This window comes from Athene cunicularia, assembly GCF_003259725.1.
Source record: "Athene cunicularia isolate RWA chromosome 1 unlocalized genomic scaffold, athCun1 chr1_part2, whole genome shotgun sequence".
Taxonomy (NCBI): domain Eukaryota; kingdom Metazoa; phylum Chordata; class Aves; order Strigiformes; family Strigidae; genus Athene; species Athene cunicularia.
This window is the reverse complement of record NW_020799092.1, coordinates 11,037,057-11,046,447: the sequence shown is the minus strand read 5'-3', so window position 1 is coordinate 11,046,447 and position 9,391 is coordinate 11,037,057.

The following is a 9,391-nucleotide window of genomic DNA, read 5'->3' as shown; positions in this document are numbered from 1 at the left end:
AGCACATTCCTGCATCCGACATTTATATCTCAGAGAAAAACAGGAAAAAGAGGCTGTAGGGAGATCTTGTGAGGTTGTAACTGTTTGGGGGTTTTTTGAGGTTTTTCTATGGTATTTGCATAAACTTACTTACAGAAAATGTGAGGAAAACATTATTTTTGGTAAAAGTAGAATCAATGAGAGAATTTTTGCAAAGGTAGACATTTAAAAAATATCTGATCTCTTAAAAATGAAAATATTTCTATATGAGTAAAGGCCTCTCTGATGGCATTGCCTTGTAACTTAGGGAAGTACAGCCATCTGGGGTGGTTTTGTTTTGTTTGTCTGTCAAACCAGTCTCTCATGATAAATTCTGAAAGCTGCCAAATCCTCTCAAATCTTGGGTGGCCTGGGCCTAAAACAATAAGCAGTCCAATTTCCCATACTGTTGCAGTATGTAGCCACTAGTATATTTTTTTCCTGATTGAATTTGGACTGAGAGATTATAAAAAATATTCTCTTCCTTGGAGAAAATGAATCAAAATGTCCTTGCTAATGTATTCGTAAGCCAGAAGTTGTACCGTATGATTTTTATAATCAATCACAACTAATATGGAAGATAAATTTAAAAAAAACACAATGGGGAAATCGGTCACTATACTAAAAAGCTTAAGGTAAACACTTCTCTGGGCTTCTTCATATATCCTTGGTGGTATCCAAAACAGACCATGCCAGTAAGCAATGAATTAATATTACTGCAGGAGTTAAAATTTCTTCTATTGGAGTCCTTTACTTACAGATCCTCTGAATTTCACTGGAATCTATTTCACAGGAGTTGATTTTTGACTCTTCTTGATTAAACATTATAGAAATTTTGAGAGCAGTTGAATCATGTTGTTCTAGCATTCATTTCTATTTCTGTTACTTTTACTTTAATATAAGTGGATAATTAGAAAGGACACCCTTTGACATTGTCAAGAAAAGGTACATCTGAAATTTCATGTGATGGGAAATTGTTCTCTTCCAATTAAATAATGAATTCAAGGATAGTCCTGAAATGTTGGAATATCCTTGTAAAACAGATGTTTGGGACTTTGACCACCCCAGAGAAGTGTTTGAATAGAATTTTGCATTGTGCAAATACTGTTTAATGCTCAGCATGCCTCTGGTGCAGGTAGGGAATGGAACATCCACTGCAAGGGAGAGTATGGTTTCTTTTCATTAACTTATATTTCACAACAGCTCTTCGTGACTTCAAGCGGGTGCTGAGCACAACAAATGCCTCTGGGATTCTGCAGATGAGTGAAGTGCAAACTGAAGAGTAAGACCTGCTTATGTGGGTTGAGAAGAATGAGCAAATCCTCTCACTGTGATTTTATGACTTCCTGACATACATTGGAGGCAGGATGACAATAGTTTGAAATAGAGCTATACATTCTGGTGTGTGTAGCTATCCTACTGCCTAGTTATGCAGTCAGCAGCTTAATTGTTTTATAGTCTGGTTCAGCGCTTGTCAGAGATGGGACTAGTATCTCACTGGAGACTGGCGATATTTTCCATGGTCTTCTCAGAACTGGGAAGTGTTGTCAATGAGACTGTGCAGGAACTTGGGCAAGCTGTTTGTTTCTTTGATATTTGAATTGGAAGAATATGGGAAATGAAACCCCTTGTGATTTTGAGGAAGCATTCAATTGCTCAGAAGCTGAGTTAAGATAAGTGTCAGCTTTTTCAATCAAATATGGAATATTTGAGACTTGATTTGAATGCTAAAAGACGGCAACCTAATGCAGGAATGTGTTTCTGACTCATGATCAATTTAAAGTCCCTTTAAAAACCAAGGCCACTTTTTAGAAAACCTATCAACTATGATTTGGTGGGGGGGTGGGGTGTTGTTTGTTTGTTTTTTTTTCTTGTGGTGTTATAGTGTAATAAGTTCTAGAAAAGGTCAAACTCGTGATATTTCTTCTAATGAATCCAAACAATAGCTTTTAGGAATTCAAACATGCATTCTGACACTCAGAAGCAGCTCTCACTTGAGGATATGTATGTTTATCTTGATGGTTATAATACCATATGTGGTAGATGCTGGCAAGGACATCCCTTTTCTTTACCCAAAAATATTTAAGAGTGATGAAAAGACTTCTGTAAAGACGGCATAATGCTTTCCATATTTGTGCTTAGAAAAAGTTAATTGATTACTTTTTGTTTATGGAAGTTGTCTTTGTGACTGAAAATAATAAAGATATAAACCATAAGCCACTGGTGACTGGTTTACATCACTGGTTTCTAAACTTGCAGCACTGGGAATTGCTCTTAATGGCTTGTGAGACTGATATTAGAAATGAGAAGAATGCGGTAATGGTGCTGTGTTAATATAGGGTAGCATATGATCTAGAAAGTTTCATGGAAGAAGTTATTTTCTTTATAGGAAAATGTAATAAATGCTCAGCCAAATGTTCTTAAAGATGTGTCTTTTCTATCTCTAATATGAAAGAGTGTAACTTCTCAAAGACTGGGGTTTTTTGAGCTTTGTATCCTGCAAGCCCTATTTTTTTCAATACAACTGCAAGATCTACTTGAGAGGGATGCTCTGAATGTGTATCACATGGGCATCCCCATGCTAATTTTTTGTGGTAAAACACAAATCAGGAGTACAGTGCTGCTGAGCATGCATGATGACAAAGAACATGCTTTTATACCCATAGAAATTTGTGACCTGCTTGCTTTATTGGGTTCCCATTGATGTTGCTCAAGATAAGCAGTGCTTCTTTATAGCGGTTATTCAAGGTATCTGAAAGCAATTCTTGTGTCCACTGTTACCACTGCAAAAAGGCACAGGAGCATTGCAGTCTTCCCTGATGTTATATGGCTTCTCTGAGGAAGTGGTATCTGAGGAGATACCATGACTTACAAAAGAAGAATTCCAGAAACCCAGTAGGAGCATCAGTATTGCATTTCCATTCCTCTTGAAACAGAATTAGAGGAAGATCATTATAAGCATTTTAAAAAGTACTTCGGATATAAATTCAAAGGATGGAATGGGGTAAAAGATGAAATCATTCACCTGGCATTGTGAATTTTTAATTGATATCAGTGTACACACAGCTGGCACTTGATGCTCAAATGCTGTGAATTATTCTTGAAGGAACAAGAGAAAATGTGACTTTTTGTGATTTCTATCTGTCTTAAAGAATCGGAAAAAAAGATGATGGAGGTTGCACTAAACTTCAGGAGTTCAGAGCTTGCCACAGAAGGTGAACATGGGTCATTCTGGGAACGGATAAATAGAAATTGGAGCCACTCAGGAGATCAGATATTTTGATGCTTATTTGATGAATGCTGATCATGGGAGAGCCAGAAGGTCACAAAGTAATTTTTTCAGGTAAGCATGACCCTTGCCTAGAGAATTAAACATAGCACTTTCAATTTCACCTTCTGACCAGAGGGCAGGCCAGAACAGATTTGATAAAATGTGCTCAAAGCTACATTTGACATCAACCTCAATTTTGCCATAAACTGTGACTACACCACTTGCATAGGAAAATACAGGGACTTAATCTCTTGGAAGCAAAGTCATTCTGAAGTGCAGAGGAACTGGAGACTGTAACTGTGAGAAACATATGAGCTGTTACTCTTCTGTATACTTCTGTAGTTACCTCATCATGTGTTATGCCAGTGATTTAACTTATATAGACGAATAGCATAGCTGTCTGCAGTTCAAAACCCCAGCTGCCCCCTGATAGTTTCCCCTTGAGAAATTCTGTAATGTTACTTTATCAATACAAACAATTGAGACATAATGGGAATATTGGAGGACAGGAAATGTAGAATTAAATGTACTTTCAAAATATATGGCATGGAGGTATCTGTACTGGTCCTATTTTTTAATTAATATTTAATTTTTTATTTGAATGAAGCTGCTGCAGGAAATTGACTGTCAGAGGACATTACCCAGAGCTCTTAAGAGGAAGCTGGGTGTGTCCAGATCTGGAGAGGAGCAAATGTCATGCTGAATAGTTATTAAAAGAGCCACTATTCCTCTCTTTCTGTATGAGAAGAGGCAGGGAAAGACATTCCACTATTGCACTAAATATTGCATTCTTCAGAGAAAACTCCTGCCTGGGATTCATGCTTTCCTAGGATTGCTGGCATGGAGTCCTGTCTGTGCACAAATGATTTGGTACCCGGAGATTCCACCAGCTGCTGTGGTGTAAGCAGAGGGACCACCTCATGGGAATGAATTCATGAATACCTCATGAATCCTAAGTGAGATTATTAAGCAGTACTGCAATAGGAGTAGTCATCATTTCAGTGATACCTCTCTCAGCTCTGGGACAAGATGGCTTGGCAGTATGTGCTGCTAGATGAATATTAGGGACTTGGCACACTTCTATATCTAGTTCTCTGTGGTATTATACAGTTAGTCGTGGTATTATATAAGCCATATTGCTAATGCTTCTTCATTTGCTTCCTCTTCTGCTTCTAATTCCTCATTTCTTTTGAGACAGATACTGCAGTTCCCCTTCCCTCCACTGGGTAAACCCAAGGGCAGACAGAGGTTTTAGCTTGTGAAAAGCAAATGTAAAATTAAATGCAAAAATGCTTGGGACTGCTGCTGAGGTGCTGTCTGCTGTGCCTGCTCCTCTTTCCTATAGATTCCTTGTCAGCGGTGATGGTGGAAATTTAGCTTTTCCAAGGAAATGGCAAAGGCTTGTTCTGTCCCGAGAGACTGCCTGAGTGGAAGGCTGAGGGAGAGATGTACTCTGACTGATGTGTAGTTCCTTCTTGCAGAACCACAGTGTTACTTTGGCACAGCCAGAGTCTGCTCTACGAGGCTTCTGGCTGTGGCTCTGCCATTGCATCACACAAGCTGATGGGGTGTGATGCAGGGCACTAGAGAACACGTTTTAAACAACTTTGTTCACTAGTGCTAGTAACACTCGCACAGCACATGCCATGGCCAGAGCCGCAACTGGTTAATTTGTTCTGAGCTGTGACAGCGCAACTCTGCCCTCTGCATGTAATAGCAATAGGAGTGTGAAAGGAGAGGCTGGGTGCTCTTGTGTCTCCCGTTTTTCACAATCTCATTCTTCTTAGTGCTGTGTCTGCTGAGGTGTCTAACAAGTCTTGCCTTCCAGTCTTTTGCCATGTACCCTGCTGCCTGTTTTCTTTGTCCCGTAGTGTTCTAGCCTCTTCCCGCCTAACACAGTGCTTCCTCACCCTCTTTCAGATCTTCAACTTGCCCTTCTCTCTTGCTCTGAGTGAAGCTTCGTGCTGGTAGCCTCATGTGAGCTGCCTGGCACAGCCAGTCTTTCAGTGGGAGGTCTCCCCTCTTGATAGGGATCAGATGGAGAACTTCTGGGTTCCTTTCTTGGCTGTGCCAGACACTGCCTGCATGATGTTATGCAAGTCACTGAGAGCCAGGTCTGCCAGGTCTACAGTGAATTCAAGTCTTAAATGATGGGGGCTTATTAACTGTGTAAATATGAGCTGAGTATCTGAATACCTATGTGGGTCTAAGCTGGATCTACAGGGATCTCTTTGGTACCTTGTTTTCCATCTTTAAAAAGGAAGCAATACTCCTTGCTTTCTATCATTCTGTTTTTTACCTGTTTGAACTGAAGCCCGTTACCATATGGAAACAGAGTTTGGGTCCTCTCTATAGGCATGCAGTGTGGCCTTAACTGCTTACAGCTTCTTGGGTCTGGAGGAGATATAAGGATATATATTACAATAAGATATAGCATAACCAGGCTGACAATTGGTAACTGTATTCAAGCTCTTCCCCTTATGCATGTGCTGCATGGATAAAATGGGGACAGTAACAGATTCACTGTTTGAAGCAAATACCAGTGGAATCGGGTATTCTTGCCAGCAGCCTACCAACTATTTCTACTTGATTTTGTTGAGTAAGCACAGCCTTCAGTTGCATGAGGTGCATTTCTCTCTCCATGGCTTGCCATCCCTAGGGACATGGCCATGGATAAGCAGCTGTGTGTACTGAATTCTGTTACAGCAGTCAGAGCTGAACAGGACACCTAAGCAAAGATGAAAAGTATTGTTTGCAAACATGTGCATGTGTGCCTATGGACTTTAAATGGACTTTCCCACTAAAGTTGTGTGTTTCATCTGAGCTGGAGTTAATGACCGAGACTTAACCTTTGCTTATTGCCTGAGCCAAACTGCTGAAGCTGAATAGTTTATTAGCATCTGAGCACAAAGGGGTCTGGTTTTGACATTGTTGTAACAATAGGATATGTCCGAGTGTATTGATTTGATTAGGCTGACACTTGGTTTACCCTAGTCTAAGTGACAGGAGACTCAAGGCCAAGGAATATGCCTCACCCTCAAAATGCCTGTACTAGCAGCTGTGCAATTTGTAACCTGGTTGCAAAAGTAGACGCCACTATCTTTTCTGCCTGGAAAACAATACTCAGAATAAAGCCAAATTTGCAAAAGAGTATGTACAGTACAAATCTTTTGAGAAAATGCACTTATTTTTCTCAAACCAAGGCAAATTGAGAATGTGCACTAACTTTCTGAGCACTGCTAATTTCATTGTGTGTAATTTTTCATGGCTGGCAATGGATATTGGGCGTTTGGAAAAAGATACACATCTGCTGCTCACAGTTTGTTCGAGAGAAGTGGCTATGCCCTTCAGGAGAAGAGATGTCCCTGAGGGCAGAGTTCCCTTACCATATGTTAGCCTGCAGGAAAAGTGCATAAAAGTCCTATTTTCCAAAGCAATCCAGAAGAGCATTTTTTGGTGTTGTGGGTTGTTTTTTTTTTCTTTACTAATGAGTAAAGGTGCTGTGAAGTCTCTGTTCTTTGGGGGGCACTGTGTACTTGTAGCTAGGCTTAGTTTTGTAATGGAAAAGTGTAAGTATTCTGTTTTCTTTGGAATATGGGCCATTATGTTGTTTGTTTTGCTTTTAGTAAGGCAAAGTCACCTGTGTCCATGGTTTTTTTTTGTTCTTTTTTTTTTTTTCTGGGGGGGTGTGTGTGTAAAATGTCTCTTTCCAGCAGGTTTTGGGATCTCCTTTTTTAAAATTATTATTCTTTTTAGTATATAAATGTGCTTTGCGTATATTTAGCTGGCTAAATAAAGAGAATTAAAATACAACGGCTAGCAGAGATAGGCAGATATGACACACCAAAATCAATGGCAGTGATACATATTTATATGCCTACTTTTTAATTTCCTTATTCCAAGGTGAGGGAATGCTACTCTTGGAAACATTGGACTGATCCCTACTCTCAGGGTGCTAGGTAAGTCTCTATGCTAGCTGAAACTGGTACCATCTTCTGCCCTGCATTCCTTGCTTGGTTATGATGATGTGCACTTAATACATGGCATGGGTTTTGATTCCTCCACCTGAAGCAGGATCCATTGTTTTTTTCACTTATTGCTTTTGTTAGCACCTAGAAGACTTGTAATGATTTTCAGGAAGGAAAGAGGACACAGTACTTGCTGCGCATGGAGGATTTGTGGCACTTTGAGTGGGAGGCTTGGTGCCTTGGGTTTCTATTTGTCAGTGCAACTTTTCTGGATGTGTTGAACATCCATGACATGAATAGCCTATTGGAGAGCTCCGTCTTCCACTGGATATACGTGAGTCCTGGGGAGACTGAGGCTAGCATCTGTGTTAAGACATGCATCCCTTATGGTATCTACATTCTAGCCCTTGTTATTGTGTCTAAGCAGCACTAGCTTTTTATTTCCAGTTGACTGACATCGTACTGCATGCAGTCCTGCATTTGAAGAGATGCTCGTATACCTCTGCTCTCTTTTGTGGTAGCTTTTACACCCTTTTTGAGTACACTGGTGGCTTTGAAGTCCTATGGATTGTGCTTTTCCAGCCAAAAGATATTGCCTGAAGCAGCATGTGTAAAATTTTCCTAAAAAGTTACCTCTGCCTCTCTAACATAGACACATCCTGTGCCCAGGAGGTAATGGTAAGGATGACCAAAGCTGTTCACAGTGTGTGGGCTTCTCCCTCACGCACTTCGGAGCAATTCACCAGACAGACCTGCCAGCTGGGTGGCTCATGCACAAATCTAAGCTTACTCACCTTCATGTCACACATGCACAGCTGTGAGCACCACCATCTGGGCTGTATCCTCTGTATATAAGATTAGGCTGATTTCAGATGAGCTGTGGAAACAGCATAGCCATAGTATCATTTAGAAATCATCTGCTGGGGGGAGGGGAACCCACACTGTGCTCTTTTTATGTTACAAGGGGGTATGAGAGAAAATGTGCAGAGCCAAACCATGCTTTCCACTCTGGCCTGGAGCAAGGGAGATGCAAGCTAGCCCAGGGTTCAATGGCACATTTCCTGCCTGCTGCTCTATTGCACCAAAGAAGGAAAAAAGCAGTCTGTTGGAGAGGGTGCCCCTACCTATTGTCCTGTGCCTGACAGGGTACAGATGGCAGAGAGCATAAATGTAAGTTGGTGTCTCAGTTGCTCCTAGTGCTGACTTTGGGTATGTTTCTCATCTGACTCAGTTCCTAGGGCAGCTGTGTCCTTTGGGGCCCAATGGAGGCTTAGTCCTCCTTCCTTTCTGTCCATACAAACAAAGCAGGTCTCATCTATCTTGGTAGATGCAACAGGACTTCCTGCAAGATCTTGTTAACCTAGACATCTTGTGTAATCTCACGAGAGTTCCCCTCATCTTTGATCATGACATTCCACTTAGAGAGCACTTATATTCTGGAGGGCTGAAGGTGAAGAATGATGAAGTTGGGACTGGTATTTCAGGGGTCCTTGGAGATATTCAACACTGTGTTGAATGCTCCAATATACGGTGAGGAGCAGGAGAGGTTTGTTTAATGTGGCCAGGGAAGGGAGTCCTACCTCTCTTCACAGGATGTAATCTTTTGATACCTCCTTTAGCTTCCCACAGGTTTTACAGGGTAGGACCAAGGCTTTGCCCCTGCCATATGCAGACATGTGACTCTTCAAGGATATATTTTGTCATTGTAAGTGTTAAAACTCCCTTCACTCCCTGTCCTGCTCACAGACAAAGAATGGAAGACTTTTATTTACAGTAAACAGTTGCACTGCATAGCTGTGCAGGGAACTCAACTGTGACAGACAAAAGTGCTCCTGGTCAGGTCTGAGGGTGTTTGCTAGAGAGCAGTGTTCAGCTTTAGCTGTGGTCGCCAGACTTAATGGATACTGACCTGTGCTACTGACAAGATTATAACCGTTTGTATCTGTGACCCACACCAGCACTCCAGCATGTCACACCTTGGTTACTGGTGCTAGGTTTGGAAATAAAGATTGCTTTGTTATCAACAGGGCTGAGTGACACATCTTCATTACCCCAGTGCATGAGGAAGCCTGCTTCTTTGTGTCTATCTCTGAGCTAGGGAATAAGATTGGTGACTCCTAACGCTGACCTTGTT